The following is a 16,517-nucleotide window of genomic DNA, read 5'->3' as shown; positions in this document are numbered from 1 at the left end:
CCGCGCGCTTCCCCGCGCTTTCTCCACCGGCGACGTTTAGCGCGTAGGGTATCTAGGCCGTACCGCGGTAGTGCGCGGCGTGCTAGCTGCCGGTGCAGCGTGCACTCACCTCGCGGGCCAGCGCGCTGTCGGCACTGCTCGCGGATTCGTCTCCAAACACCGGCGATCGGCGAGGAGCGGCGTTGGTGGACTTCGCCCACCGTACACCGAGCTCGAGCTATAAAACGGCCGGGGTGTTCTCCTCTTCTTCCTCACACCTGGCCTCACTTCTCCTCCTCCTTCTTCCTCCATTACTGCTTACAGAAGCTCGGGTGAGGCTCTAATGGCGGAGGCGATGCCAGACTGGTTTGCGATCCTGATATGCGTAGGGCTGGCGACACTGTTGGGGCTCTCCGTGCTCCTGTGGGCGATGATCCTCGACGATCGTCGCGATGCTGTTGCTCGGGTGTTGGCTCTCCGTGGTGGTGGTGATCACGAGGAGTAGATGGGGTGTGCCGGGTGCTAACCGTTGTTAGGGGGTGATTAGCTGGATGCAACACTGTTGCAAAGTTTTGCAAACAGGGTATGTGTCCGAATGATTATGGTTGTGAGTCTGCTGCCATGGTGCTGTGTGAAAATAATAAATCCACGCTGCGAGAAAGTGTAGATGTAGCAACTCAGGGAAAGGAAATCTCACTCCAGGATTTTGCGAGGAAAGCAGTTAATTTTAAAAGAGCATAAACCACAACAAAAACTACATCCATTAGTAGAAGCCAATTAATTAACTTGTCGTACAAACTCAGGGCATTAGGCATAAGTCACACACATAAATAAATGTTGCAATAGTGAACACCGCAGCGACGTCTAAAATGGAAACGGTAATTGGACGGGGTCCCTGGAAAACGTCTTTGGTACTGGGATACACTCCTCTTCTATCGCAGGAAGTGGATTGACCAGTCGATGTACGTGTCTCTCCTGGTTGGGCCTTAGTGCTCTGCTGATGGCGATCTGAGGATTTAAATCTGCGAGGCTCTGGAGATAACCCATCACACGTTGGGTTAAATGCTCTTGAGCAATGACGTACTGGACAAGGTTGGCCAGGACTGGGTCTCTCTCAATGCGTCCACCAGGAAAAGATGTCACTCCTCCGGGTGTTGCATGGCTCAGGAAGTAATAATACCCTCGTTCGCTGGCATAGGGTACCGCGAATCGAAGGCGAGCAAGCGCTTCGTATGCAACAGCTTCTATGGCCATATGTGGGGTTGGCATAGATTTCCCCACGAAGGAGACCTCCGTTGGATCTTGGTTTGAGTTTACGGGAGGGATGTGTACTGCTGCCCAATATCTCGAGGTGGAAGGGGTAATTCTTGATTTGAACAGCTCGTACTGGGGTGGCTGGGTAGCGCCCATGGTACTGCAGGTAAAATCCCGCAATATCTTGACAAAACTACCTGGGGTTGCATCTGGGGTTCTCAGATAAATGCTAGGGCTCGGCATGGCTAGGAAATGGTTGTGAGGGTGGTGCACAAGGTGAGAGATGCTTGGCAAGGTCACGCGGTGGCCTTTTTATAGCACCGGAGCTGGGTAATTTTTTTACCGAGGTGAATGGTAAAGAAAATTTTTCAGCTCTGTTCCAAGGGTCGGGGTCAAGCCACAGATTCACACATTTCACTATAGTGATGTGTTACTGTGGGGTTGACGGGGTGATTTTTGGTAACTGTGCCTGGGATAGAAATCTTATACTACATACTGGCGCATCCAGGCAAGGCTACTATTAAAATAGAGGCACGACAACAGGCGGCATTTAATTACAAGACCACACGATTACAAAGCGAGGGTACACTGGGACTCGATACGACTCGGGTGTCTTAGTCTACCTCGTTTACATCCAAGCGGGCGTGCCTTGAGGCTCCTCCACGGGTCTCGTCGTCGGAATTAGCTGGAGTGGGTTGAGGGGCTGCAGGCTCTGGGTAGCGATGAGGACCATCTCGGGGATTGTTGGCCACAATCCCGTTGGAGTGTGCTCCCAATATGCGACGAAGCACTTCTGGGGTTATCGCAGCTCCTTGGCCGATGGCTGGGGCAGTCCTCAGGGACTCGATCGGGTGTCCAAACAGCACGACTGGGTTGTCGGCGTTGGGCTCGTTCTCTTCTCTTGCCGGGGCTCGACGAACCAGCTCTCCACGAGCTGCGATTAGATCGATAGTGATTTGATCGCACAGTTCCTCTAGTGCACTTACATAGCGCACTAGGTGCAACAATGCAGGATCCGACTCGTGATCTCCGTTGGCAACTCGGGGTGGTCTACCATACCCTTCACGTCTGGGGTAGTAGTGGAACGAGCGACAGTTAACTCTGGGCGACAAGTGCCGGAGATGAACTATAGCCTCTCGAGCAGCTAGCTGGATGGCTTGAAGCTCAAAGGAAGTTGTTCTTCCGGTGAACCTGTAGGGGCGCTCGGGCTCTAGACCCCTACCGTAGATGTGTACAGTGGCCCAGAATTGACGGTTCTCACCGCTCATGGGTCCTTGGTATACAAGATATTCTGGGGGCTCTTCTAACGCATAGGCACGACGGGTGAGGTTTGCGAGTATGGTCACAAAACCTCCAAGGTTGGTTGCTGTGGTCTCATTGTGCACGACAGGGCCAGGCATTGTGGCTTGGTTTGGGGTAGAGGCTGTGCTGTGCTGTGTTGGGACTAGTGTGCCCCTTTTTATAGGAAAAGGGGACGGAGTCTTCCTTCGCACGCTTGCGAGAAAGGACTATTTAGGGGCCGGTCACTGGCGGATGAGTGACAGGTTAGGTTGATAGGTTGGGCACCGACTGCCAAAAAGGTGTTGGGTCGCTGTGTGGCTATCTTGCACGAGAAGCTTGGCTGGGGTTTGGTTATGGTTTGGTGGGTCGGTTTGCCTAAGTTTATAGACCCGGCTAAGATAGGATTAGCCAATGGTCAGCCTGGCTCTGATACCAAGTCTGTCATGACCGGTTTTTCGGACATAAATTTCCAGAAAAGACCGTCGTGCTCATCAGCCCCAGGATTACTGTTAGCTGATGAGGCTCAAACTGGATACAGAAATTCCAAGCAAAAGTACAAAATGTGTAGTACAAGACCATTGTGGCCTATGAGTACATCAAATGGTTTTCTAGTGGTTGATGGCGGAAGCGGTTTGTGAGACATCAGTGTCTATGGGACTCCATTTCCCACGGGAACAGCTGACCAGGTTAACTCCTATCTTCGTGAGGCTGCTATCACCGTTACTTAGTTTCCGGGGCTGTCACCGCAACGCTCCTCTCCATGCAGAAATCTGGCCAAGACAATAGCCAGGGACAAGCCAGTGAGTACTTTGAATGTACTCACAAACATTAAGAACACAGGTATAATATAATTGATAATCATGCGCGAAAAAAAATTTATGATCACATCGTCAGTCATAAATAAAATATCTTTTATGCATGCAAGCAGGTTATTATCATGCAACGTGAATAAGCGGTAATAGAGTGGGAATAAAAATGCCACAGTCGGGCGTCTGAGCGACACCACATAAAGGGCTTTAAAAGAAATGCCACAGTCGGGCGTCTGAGCGACACCACATAAAGGGCTTTAAAAGAAATGCCACAGTCGGGCGTCTGAGCGACACCACATAAAGGGCTTTAAAAGAAATGCCACAGTCGGGCGTCTGAGCGACACCACATAAAGGGCTTTAAAAGAAATGCCATAGTCGGGCATCTGAGCGACACCACATAAAGGGCTTTAAAAGAAATGCCACAGTCGGGCGTCTGAGCGACACCACATAAAGGGCTTTAAAAGAAATGCCACAGTCGGGCGTCTGAGCGACACCATATAAAGGGCTTTAAAAGAAATGCCACAGTCGGGCGTCTGAGCGACACCACATAAAGGGCTTTAAAAGAAATGCCACAGTCGGGCGTCTGAGCGACACCATATAAAGGGCTTTAAAAGAAATGCCACAGTCGGGCGTCTGAGCGACACCACATAAAGGGCTTTAAAAGAAATGCCACAGTCGGGCGTCTGAGCGACACCATATAAAGGGCTTTAAAAGAAATGCCACAGTCGGGCATCTGAGCGACAGCACATAAAGGGCTTACAAGATAAATAATCACAATGAATATCTAGGAGGTAGAACCGTCCCAGGGATACTCAATAATATAATTAATGCAACGGGTTAGTCCATTACAAGATAATAATCATAATCTTCACAAGTCACAAGTCACGGTCCAAGTTTTGGTTTAACAATTTCTCCTCCGAAGACCGACACTAAGACCAACACTTGACCCATCCCAGACTGTAATCCTTAACCATGGACACGGCTATTCGAATAGGTTTTAATCTCTGCAGAGGGTGTACTCTTTACCCACGAGTAACGGATTTCCTTTAGTCCATTGGGACTAATTCCGTTTACGGTCTTTTAGTTGAAAACACGCCTAACTTGCACACACCAGCTTAACTCACCGGTGTCTGGAATCACCCACGACACATGTTAAGCAAAACTCTAAGTGGGGAGGCTACAACCTCGCGTAGCATGGGATCAAATTTATATCGCGCGCTCTAAGGGGTGGCCTCCCCTCTCGGTCCCAACCGGAAACACCCATGCCCCCGGACCAGGTGGCATGCCTACCGGCTACAACCGATATCTTCCACCATGGCCTCTCTGTACGGTGTGTGCTTGAAAGGGGTTGACGACTTACTGAACCATACCCTACCTGCGGCAGGGACAAGTGGTAGTACATAGCAAGTATGGGGGTTACTGGAAACAAGACTCGGTCTACGGTCGACTCAGGAGGTTTATAAGTTCCCTGCATGACATGTAAACAAATATATTTCAATCAACAAAATCACCACTCAATATACCTTACCATGCCATACCGGACATAACCGTCCCGACGGGGACCGGCGACAAGCTCACGCCTACCCAAGGCCGAGGCTTTCCCGGATTCCTTTCCGGCATGCATGCAAGGCACATGAGGATAATTACCATCACAATTATATTCATTTCCAACAGCAAGGAAATCACTAATATGCTTCCATGCAAATGATCATGTCACATGAAATAACAAGACCTCTGAAATAAGGTGGTGTTATAAACGTGTCAAAGAACACACCAAAAACATTATGCCAGGGTTCAGAATGCTTGCCTTTAAGTTGTGGAGGGGAGAGGTGCTCTCCAAAACTTTTGAAAGTTTCTTCTCTCTCCCCAAAATCCTATTTAAAAATATATTTGAATTAACACACATTTCAAAAAAGTACAAAAAAGTTGTTTGAAATCTTTTCAAATAAATCTTAAAATAAACTAGACCAAATTTGAGGAAGGTAGGAAAAAGAATCAACTCATTTGGAGTTATATTTAAAAAGTTATAGCCAGTCAAAGATTTGGTCAAATCTGTTTTTTAAAAAAATAGAAAAAGAAAACGTTTCAAACGAGATTACGCTTTCGGTGCAGAGGAGGCGTACTTGAGGCTTTACGCCTCCACTTAACCACGTGGACCGGCGCTGGGTCTCTGACAGTGGGCCCGCCTGGCCCACTGGTCAGGTTTGACCAGTCGCCCGCGTCGTCTCCCTCCTCTGCTCGAGTGGAGCGGGGCTCCAGCGATCATCGCCGGCGAACGGTGGCTCCGTTCGGAAAGCTGAGGCCACCAGTGGATTCAGGGGGCCGAGGTGGTTACTCCGGTAGTCGTAGGGTCGTCGGAGGTGGAGGATATCGCCGGCGGCGAGCTCCACGGCGGAGCGAAGCTTCGGGAGCAAGATGGATTTGGGGCTACGGTGGTTCCCGATCAAAATTGAGTAGGGGGATGGGTTCACGGGAGGATGAGGAAGTTTCTGGCGAAGAGAATGGAGAGGGGGAGGCCCTGGTGGTGCCGGAATGGCCGGGGCAGTGGCGGCGGCAGGAGTTACCGGAGATGGGGAAGAAAGCTCTCCTGGGTCGATTGGCGAGCTGGGGAAGCGTCATTGGGGTGGCCTGAGGTTGCCAGTGTGCGGGAACGGCCCGGGGCGTCCATTTATAAGAGAGGCAAGGCGGTTCCGCGGCGGCCGTGGATAAGCTTCCGGCGAACCGACATTCTGTAGCAGCAGGGCATCGTGGCGGCGACGAGCGCTAGAGGACATGGCTGCGGATGAGCTCGCGCTGCTCCAGGGGCCAGGTGGCGAGCGGGAGGGGTTTGGGCGGTGCTGCCCGTGGCTGGAGCCACTGCGGACGCCCGAGTGCCGCCAAGAATGCCCTGGCGGCGGCGCTGTAGCGTGCCAGGGTGGTTTGGCGCGATGCTGCGAGGCGGGGAGTGCGTGGCGAGGTGCTGCCGTGTGGGCCAAAGCCAGGGGAGCCAGCGTGTCGGCTCGGGCGCGGCATCGTGCAATACGCGTGCTCTGGGCGCGTCTAGTGCACGCACGGGAGATGTTCGACACAATGCCGCGGCATGCTACAGGTCGCAGGTGAGGTTGGGGTTTACCAGATCGAGGTTAGGAGCAACTGGGAGTCTAGTGGACATGCTAGTTTGATCAGAGGTGCAAGCTCACAGTGAAATGCCAAAACTCATGTCAAAACTGGTCATGCCTACAGGGTGCTCGATAGAATGCCACATGCACCTAGGCAACTCTTGGGGTGGCCAAACCTTCCAGATTGGGGTCTCTTCAGATGTACAAGAGGGTGGTGGGGTTAGTTGGTCAAATGCAGCAACTTGTTAGTGCAAGTTTTACAAAACTTCAATTCTGGACAGGAAATAAATGACATTATTTCATGAACCAAAATTAATCCAATGGGTGCATGCTCCTGGATTTAGGGGTTTGGTAGGGCTATCTACAAGTGGGAGAAAGCACAAGATTATTGGAGCAAAATTAAATAGGGTTGCAGTAGAAATCACAAGGCTGGACCAGAATGGAAAAGAGGTTGATTCACTCAATATTTTCAAAGAACAGCACTATGTTTTTGCATAAAGTTGAATCATATGCTACTACCAATATCCCATAATTTTGGTGGAGGCTAGAAAGAATTATTTAAATGGGTTGTAGTGCAAAATGCACTCTGGACCAGAGAAGAAAAATTGAGTGTAGAGCTCAAAATATTTCATGAAAAAAAAATATTTTTTCATAAAAGTGATTTAAAAACATCACATGACATCTCCAAATTTTGGTTGTAATTTTAAGTGAATTTGTCAAATGGTTGTAGTTCAAATATGGCCATTTAACCTTGAAAAACCATTTTCAAGAAAGTAAATATTAAGCAAATTAATTATCTAATTAGTTATACTGATAAAAGGGAAGTTTTTCTTGAGAGGTTAAACAAGCCCAATAACATATTTGAAAGGTTTTCACTTTGGGAAAAACTCATCATAACAGGGAAGGAAATGATTTAAAAATCAAAATGGAGCTCAGAAATTCAAAGTTTTAATTCCTGGCAAAAATTTTAATTCATTAAAACAAGGCCAAATTTTTGGGGTGTCACAGTTAGGAAATGTAGGATATTCATGCAACTACCTGAAATGGTAGACTGACCCAAGTTAGGCGACTTGCATAACAAATATATGTTTTTACACAGCAAAAGATCCATAAAAACAACAACATAAAGAAAAACTATCACTCCTCGCGGAAAGAGACGACCTCGTCGTCTTTGGCTGCCGGCGCGAACCAGCCGTCGCTGCTGACGTGTGTCTCCGCACCATGGTTGTCCTCGGCCTCTAGCTACTCGTTCAAGTGGAGCGTGTGGGCGCTCTGCACGGACGAGAGCACAGCCCGGTTCAAGTCGAGGACGTCCGGTTCCGCCTGCAGGAGGGCCTCGATGGCAGCGGCATCCGCGCGCTCCGCGTCGAGTCGAGCCTCCGCCACCCGGTTCAAGTCCAGGACGTCCGCTTTCTCCTGCAGGAGGGTGTCGATGAGAGCGGCATCCGCGTGCTCTGCGTCGAGTCGAGCCTCTGCCGCCCGGTTCAAGTCCAGGACGTCCGGTTCCGCCTGCAGGAGGGCCTCGATGGCAGCGGCATCCGCGCGCTCCACCTCAAGTTTAGCCTCCGCCGCCCGCTTCACATCCACGACATCCGGTTCTGCCTGCAGGAGAGCCTCGATGGCAGCGGCATGCACGTGCTCCGCGTCGAGTTGAGCCTCTGCCTCCAGGTCCTCCTTTAGTATCGCAATGTTGAACCGCTGGTCCGCCTGCACCATGGGGGACTCGGACGCCGGCACGAAGTCGACGTCCATCGTCTCATACCCATCGGGGGCCTTCTGCGCCGCGACCTCCGCCATGAACATTGGATCGGCTTCCTCCTCCTCGTAGCTTGGCTCCAGAGAACTCGAGGATTGGCCCGCCGCAAAGCGAGCTTGGGAACGGAGGTCTATGGCGCCGACCGCCGCCGCGATTTCTGCGCGGCGCTCCGGCGTCAGCATCTTGTAGTAAGTGATCTTGCGGCGCACCATGGCTTTCCGGCGAACTAGGGGACACTTGATGCGGGCTAGGGGATCAAAAGGTGGGTGAATGGGCTGGAGATTTGGTGTGGATTTAGGGCAGTGGCTGGCGTAGGCCGAGCAGCGAAGGTTCTGGTGTGAATAGTGGTTCCGGTGACGACCGGTCAATCGGTTTTGACTGTACATCGCTCTTGTCGCGTTCGCGTTGCAGCCCGGCACGCTGGACCCTCCATGTCGCTCACCGAATGGAACTCGCTTCGTCTTGCGTTTTCGCTCGCTTGTGGGACCGCAGTTGAGAGCAAACCGACGTCCCTCCCCCTCCCCCGCCCGCGTCATTTATTATACCACCACTCCCTCCGTTTTATGCGGAGTAAATAAAAATAGAGGGAGTATACTGCAGATGAGGATCCCCTGACGTGGCCGAGCCCATTGAGTAACTGACATGCGGGGCCTAGCAAGCATGGGGTCCGCCAGTAAGTGACCGAAAGGGAGGGTAAGGCAGGGATACCTACGTCAGAGGATCCACTTCCACTATACTACTTTGACCAAATATTAGAGTAATAATATATGACATGCAACTTACACAAATGTTAAGAGTAATAATATATGACATGCAACTTACACAAAGCATACAGGGTCTAATGCGTTTTTCGAGGCTAACTTTGACCAAATGTTAGAGTAATAATATATGACATGCAACTTACACAAAGCATACAGTCAAATTAGTATGTGAAAGGAGTTTCCAATGATATAATTTTCACATTATACATCTCATGTACTATTAATCTTGTCAATAGTCAAATTGGAAACCATCTCGAGTACAAATCTAGGAGTACGTACGAATCTAACAATATTGATTGGGCATTGTTGAATGTTGATACCTTTTTGATCAAAGTAGATATACTTTGACAACACATAAAACTTATATGTAAACTAGAAAGGATAGGAGGGAGTATATTGTACGTTCAAAAACGAAACGAACATTGAATACCCTTTATATATGATTTGCGGATGCTATGATCACTGGTTCAAAATTTTGAATCCGCCTTAGGTATCGCGTGCCCCCACTCATTCCCTCTCGATTTCATCGCGGTGTCCGGAGATCTATTGAAAGAGGACTAGGGTGGGTACATGTGAATGATACTCGGCGGAATGTTCAAATGAGGCATGCGGGAGGATGGACTCGATTGGAGGGCGACATGATCGATGGAGAAGAGGGTTGGAGAGGAATGAGAAATAAGTAAATGCCACATGATTATACTTGAACGGCTCAAATAAACAATAAGTTGTCTCGCTTGGCCTACATAGTGAAAGGCCTAATGCGCAACGCGGAGCACTGACGCTCAAATATGGCCGGGAAAACAGGGAAACAGACATGTGGGGCACACCCGTCGGGACGATGTAGCGCAGACTAGTCCAATGGAGGAGCTAGCCCACGACCTTCTCACCACAGACAACCGTTCATGTGGGTCATTGGGGCCAACAACGGGGCGCAGCTCCAGCACCGCCTCTGGATACGGCGACCGCGGTGAGCGACACGCTCATATCATCGCTAGACACGGTCGGTTTCAGTTTGCCGAGGGTGGCGCTAGTGTTGTGGCACGACCAACGGTATGTTTGGTTTGTGCCCAAGGTTGCCCCATCAAAGCATTGGGTAGCCAAAATTTTGGTTGAGGTATTGGTTGCCCATGATTTGGTCAACATTGGCAAGAAAAATGAACTTGAGTTGGCTAGAGTTCATTGGCATGCCAAAGAAATGGCAACCATCCAAACAAAGACCAATCTTTGGGTCATGACCAAAATTTTGGTTGAGGTATTGGTTGCCCATGATTTGGCCGACATTGGCAAGAAAAATGAACTAGAGTTGGATAGAGTTCATTGGCATGCTAACAAATGGCAACCATCCAAACAAAGACCAATCTTTTGGTCATGACCAAAATTTTGGCAAGGTGCACTTTGGCCACAATCCAAACACACCCCAACACCCGGCTCGTCGAGGATGCACAGGGCGCCGCGATGCACCCGTGGAGTGGTGTAGCGCGGCCAACTGCATCCTCTGGACCTGAGACCATGCCGGGTCGTTTTGCTTTTTCAATGACATGCGGGGATCGCATGTGAGCAAAGGGCATCTCCAACGTTGCCACGACCGCAACTGACTACCCTGGCACACCAAAACCCTCGTCCCTCGTGCCGTCACGCGGTGCGTTCCCAGCCGGCGCCAGCTGCCCGCATTCATGTCGTCCGTTCGTATGTCGTCATTAAGAGGCTCGGTGCCCGCGGAACCAACTCCGGTGACTTAATGACGCACCCGGACGCTTGGCCTCACTGGAATGCGCTACTTAAAGCGGCAACGCCCAGCTAACCTCCACACCATAGCGCATCGTCCTCCTACCTGGAACCACATCCACCATGACCGCAAGCACAAACGCTCTGTGGGAGATCTTGTCTTCGGGGATGGAGCTCGAGGTCGCCGCCCTCGCTCAAGTCGCCGCACAAGTGGTGGCCACGCTGGCGGCCGACGACGGGAGCACCGTCAGCCACGCGTCCTACTTGCCGCCGTCCAACGTCCAGCACCGCCGAGGTCGGGGACTCCTCCGAGGATGAGTAGGGCATGGGAGGCGGCAGGGCATGGTGTGCCAACTGGCCGGTCCGTCCCCCGTCTTCTACTTTTCCTCGCCGGAGACCGCACCTTCACTTCCCGGGTCTTGAACCCCGCCCTCGTACATGGAGATCACAGATGGAGGACGTCGGTCGCCGCCGTAGAATAGGTTTAGGGTTGGGTTTCTTTTATTTTTTTGTCCTATAAAAGTTCGAAATGTAATGAAAATCTTCCATGTTTGTATTAATCTCGGCCGGTGTATATGAACTTTCACAATAATATACATATTGTAGGAGTACTAGCAAGATGCCCGTGCGTTGCACGGAAGATCAAGATCTTGTGGGAGAAAAGGATGAACGAGGGAAAGCCTTATCTACAAATGTGGAGAGGAGTGCGGGTAAATTGTCATAGTTCTCTCCTATCCGTTAGATATAGATCGGACGGCCTATATTGCAGGATCAGACACATCTTTCTACTTCTACGAGAACCTACGAAAGGGTTAACATAAATTGCCCCTCTCTCTCCTCCCCTGATTTTCATGGTGGTGGGCCCCTCCCTCCCCCCAATCTACAATCAACAGCTCACACGTTTCACATTACGTTAATTATGTAACTGGGATTATGTAGGTGTAGCATTACTCATCCTAAAAAACCCAACTAAGCCAACCTCCCAACATATCGTGCGGGAAAAGACCCGGCCGTGCCGTTTTAGTCGGGATTACCGGATTACTAGTAGTAGTATCGATGGATCGCGCGAAGGAACATATTTTTTTGAGGGGGTGAAGCACCTAGTTTAAAAAGGAAAAAATGTGGTACACTCACAGCACTCCTGTCGCGGTCGCATTGCACCCCACACACGTTCGGTCCTGCACACGGCTCACGGATACAGAACGCGCTTCGGCTTGCCTCTTCACTGACATGTGGGACTGCACTTGGAGAAACTGACCATGCACCAAACTCCCCCCGCCCACCGCGCGAGAATCCTCCCCCCACACCCAAAAATTCCCCCAAATCCGATTCAACCGCCCTTCGGCCATCTAGCCAATAATATTCCCCAAACCCCCCTCCCCCTGTCCCCCTCCACTCCATTCGCTTCGCCAAAGCCGCCCTCCCCGCCGTGCCGATACGTCGGCGCCGCGGTTCGGTGATCCTCTCGCTCCCACAGTACGCTCTCATAGACTGCCGTCCTCTAGCCGCACCGCCACCTCTGGCTACGTTCTTGTGGAGGCGCACGGCGGTCAGCACCGCCACCGCTGGCGACATTCGTGTGGAGACGCATGGCGGTCAGCTTCTCCCAGGGTACGCGCATTCTAGACTGAGGCCCCGTTCATGTCGGTGTAGCGCTGAATGTTAGCTGATAGACACTGTTAATCTCACTGTTTGCCGAAGTAGTTTACTGTCAATATGCTCTGCTTAAGAAGCTTCCTTGCCCTGTTCTGCACTCAATATGTTAGCTGAGATGGCATGCCAAAGCCGATTAGTTGCTAAAATATCCTGCCATATATTTATTGTGACGTAGATTGCCATGGTCTAGTAGCCAATCTGTTAGCTGAAATAGCTCTACACCATTTTATACTCGGTCTTTGTTGCTGCGATGGCCTTCGATAGTTCGATGGCTGTGTGCTCGGCCTCATTGACTGCTGAAACAGCCTTCCATAATTTGGCACTCAAATCTGTTTGCTGAATTAGCTTTACATATATTTCGTTACTTAGATCTGCTCGTCCAAATATCTTGCCATTGCTTTAGACATCGACCTAGGTATTTTTTTCTAGACTTCATAAAAAAGCATATATGTTTTTCCTGTAATATCTAGTAGAAGAACTAATTTGTATGTCTAACAGATGGACATGCCTTGGATAACTTGTGCTCGAAGATTCTCCGTTGCATATGTCGAGGGGGTTAAAAACTTCATGAACTTTATCAGAGCTGAGTACGATGGTCCGAAATCAGATGTGCTCTGCCCGTGTAGTAGTTGTATGAATTCAGTTACAAGACCCCAATGAACTATGCAAAATCATCTACACTTGTATGGGATGTCGGTCACATATCCTAGGTGGGTTCATCATGGTGAAGCTGTGAACGTCAATGTTATTGACTACGTGGAAGCAGCAGATCACCATCTTGATCTGCCTGATGCTCAGGTGGAAGAGGAGGAGTAGGTGGTGGTGGCGGAGTCAGTGAGTTTGACCAACATTGAAACAATGCTACGAAATGCTTGTGCATTCCGTGAACTTTCACCTGCAGAAGAAAAACGATGGGTCCGCATGTTGGAACAATAGAACGTTGCTGTCACCCCAGGAAATAAGCTGTCTGTATTCTCAGCTATGGTCACCTTTCTTCAGGTGAAGACATCTGAGCGGATGACCAAATAATCATTCTATGCGATGTTGGCTGCTTTCCGCGAATCTTTCCCAGATGCGTCTGAGCTGCCACACACCTACAGTAAAATGAAGAATTTCCTTCGTGCAGTTGGAATTGGATATGATATGATCCGTGTTTGTAAGAATAATTGTGTTTTGTTCCAGAAGGATTATGCCAACTTAAGTGAATGCCCGAAATGCAAATCATCAAGATTGAAAGATGGTGATGCTGTGAAGAGGATCCCTCATAATGTTCTAAGACATTTTCCAATTACACCAAGATTGCAGAGGTTGTTTCATGATGCTGAAACAAGAAAGGATGTACTGTGGCATTCTAGGAACCAGGAGTACAGAGATCGGAATGTAATGAGCCATCCATCTCATGGCAGTGAGTGGAAAAGCTTTAATGATAAACACAAAGAGTTTGTTGCTGACCCGAGAAACATTAGACTTGGCTTAGCTTCAGATGGATTTAACCCATTTGGCCACCAGAGCGCCACATATAGCATGTGGCCACTGCTTGTTATCCCTTATAACATGCCTCCAAATGTCTGCACCAAAGAATCAAACTACATGATGGCCTTGCTCATCCCAGGTCCAAAAAGTCCTGGAAAGGATTTTCATTTGTTCATGGAGCCTCTTCTGGAGGAACTTCAACATCTATGGAAGGGTGTTCTCACTCGAGACGTATATAGCAGCCCACCAGCTGATTTCTTTCTACGTGCTGTTATAATTTGGTGCATCCATGATTATCCGGCTTTGGGCACTATGTCAGGGCGAACGACACATGGTTACAATGCATGTGTTCGCTGTGACAGGAATCCGCTGTCATACGCAATACTTAGCAAGATCTGTTACATTGGACACCGCCGTTTCCTTGCCAAGGACAAGCCGCATCCTAGACAATACCGAAGACACGTGTTCAATGCAAAGCATGAAAACCGTGATGCGCCAAAGAGGCTCACCGCCGATGAGTTGCAAGTGGAATTAGAGAAGGTCAGGCATATTACACCAGGAAACCATCCTGTTAATGGTAGCGGGAAAAGGAAGCATGGCAGGGTAGAAGAGAGATTATTGTTTACCCGCAGGTCCACTTTGTGGGACTTGGAGTATTGGAAAGATTTGGATCTGCGGCATAATCTTGATGTGATGCACATCGAGAAAAATATATGTAACATCATTATCGGCACACTTCTTGATATTGAAGGCAAGACGAAAGATACCTTAAAATCTAGGATTGATTTGACACACATGGGTATCAGAAATGATTTGCAGGTGCAAGATGAAGGTAAACCACGGGATATGGCACCAGCTGTGTACGTCTTGGACAATGTAAAAAGAAAAGAATTCTGCGAGGTCCTGTCATGTGTGAGATTCCCACATGGATTTGCTTCCAACCCTGAAAGGAGAGTCAGTGCAGATGGAAACAAGGTACAAGGGTTGAAAACTCATGACTGCCACGTCCTACTTCAAAGGGTTTTACCTGTTATCCTTAGAGGATTGGGCCGCCTTGACTTATACAGAGCAGTTGCAGAGTTGGGACAATTCTTCAGGGAACTCTGCAGTAGGAATATCAGGATAGATGCTTTGGAGTGTCTTAGAGACAAGATACCAACTATCCTATGCGACCTTGAGAAGATATATCCTCCAGCCTTCTTTGATGTGATGGTGCATTTGGCTGTTCATCTACCTGATGAGGCACTACTTAGAGGTCCAGTACAGTATGGCTGGATGTACCCTATTGAAAGGCGGCTAGGCACTTTCAAGGGCTATGTTAGGAACAGAGCTAGACCCGAGGGTTCCATTGCAGAAACAGCTGATCAGCTTAGCAAAGAGGTGGGTGAAGACAATCCCGGGCTCAATGTTTTCGATTATTCTGTTCGAGTTATAGGGAAGAGTTGACAAGAGGACAAACCTAAAGATTTGGACAAAATGGTTTGGTATGTGTTGAATAACTGTCCTGAGATACTACCTTATATCAAGTAAGTGCAGTACTGCAACTTATACATCGTAATCTACTAAACTTGTAGCACATTCTTATATATTTAGATGTTTGACGCGATCACTATGTTGTGCAGCATCTATAAAGAGGAGTTACTGCCGCAAAATCCAAGAAACATTGACATACTTGTTATGGCAGGATTTGCGAAATGGTTCAAGAACCATGTAAGCTTTTGAAGTGCACTGTCAGTTTTTTTTAATATATTGAGTACATAAGATGATCAACTTGTCTATTTTCTAACCATAGGTTAAGAAGATGCGGGAGGATGGGCAGGCGGTTGATGATGCCCTTTGCTCACTAGCAATGGGTCCTAATACTCGGGTAAGACATTATGAATCTTGCATTGGTGGAGATGTGCGCTACAACACCCTTGCACGAGACGAAGGCAGGAAGACACAAAGCAGTGCCATCATGAGCACGGATATGTATGACAAAGAGACAACTAAAATGTATGCTAACATAACAGATATTATTCAGTTGCAGTATATCTCCAGTTTCGAGGATCATCGGTGTGTGGTTCTGTTGTGCTATCGTTGGTATAACCTGTTTTCCAGGAGCGCAAAACCCAGAGCTGATGATTATTTCAAATCCATCAATGTCAAGGCGGCGTACTAGACCAACGAGCCTTTTATTTTGGCAAATCAAGCAACACAGATATTTTTCTTGGAAGACACATTTGCACGTAGCGATGACTGGAGAGTATTGCAAAGGTTTGAGCAGAGGAATTCGTTTAATGAAGTTGCACAACAAGATGATGCTTACACTGCTCCTGATGTACAAGATAACATAGATGTTCCCCCTGTTCAAGAATTCATCCAATTAACCAGTTAACTTGTCGATTAATCCCTACTCATAGGGTCCCCGAGTAGCCAATTACCCGATAAATCATCCGACGATTAATTGATTAAATGGCCGATTAACTTGACGATTAGCCTATTAATCCCCTACTCACCAGCCGACCGAGCAGCTACCAGTTAACGATTTCCTCAACAATGGATGTTCCTAATATCTTTGAGAACCATCACGTCAATGACGCCGGCGAAAATATTGCCTATCGTGTTGTGGACATACAAGAGTTGATCAAGAAGAAGCCAACGTTCGAGGACGTTGAGGACGAAGAAGAAGATGACACCATGGGGAATTACGATTCAGACTGACGCACATGGCGAAGATGTTGAC

Source organism: Triticum urartu, chromosome 3A, assembly GCF_056163025.1.
Source record: "Triticum urartu cultivar PI428250 chromosome 3A, HENAU_Tu73, whole genome shotgun sequence".
Classification (NCBI taxonomy): Eukaryota; Viridiplantae; Streptophyta; class Magnoliopsida; order Poales; family Poaceae; genus Triticum; species Triticum urartu.
This window is presented reverse-complemented; position numbering follows the sequence as displayed.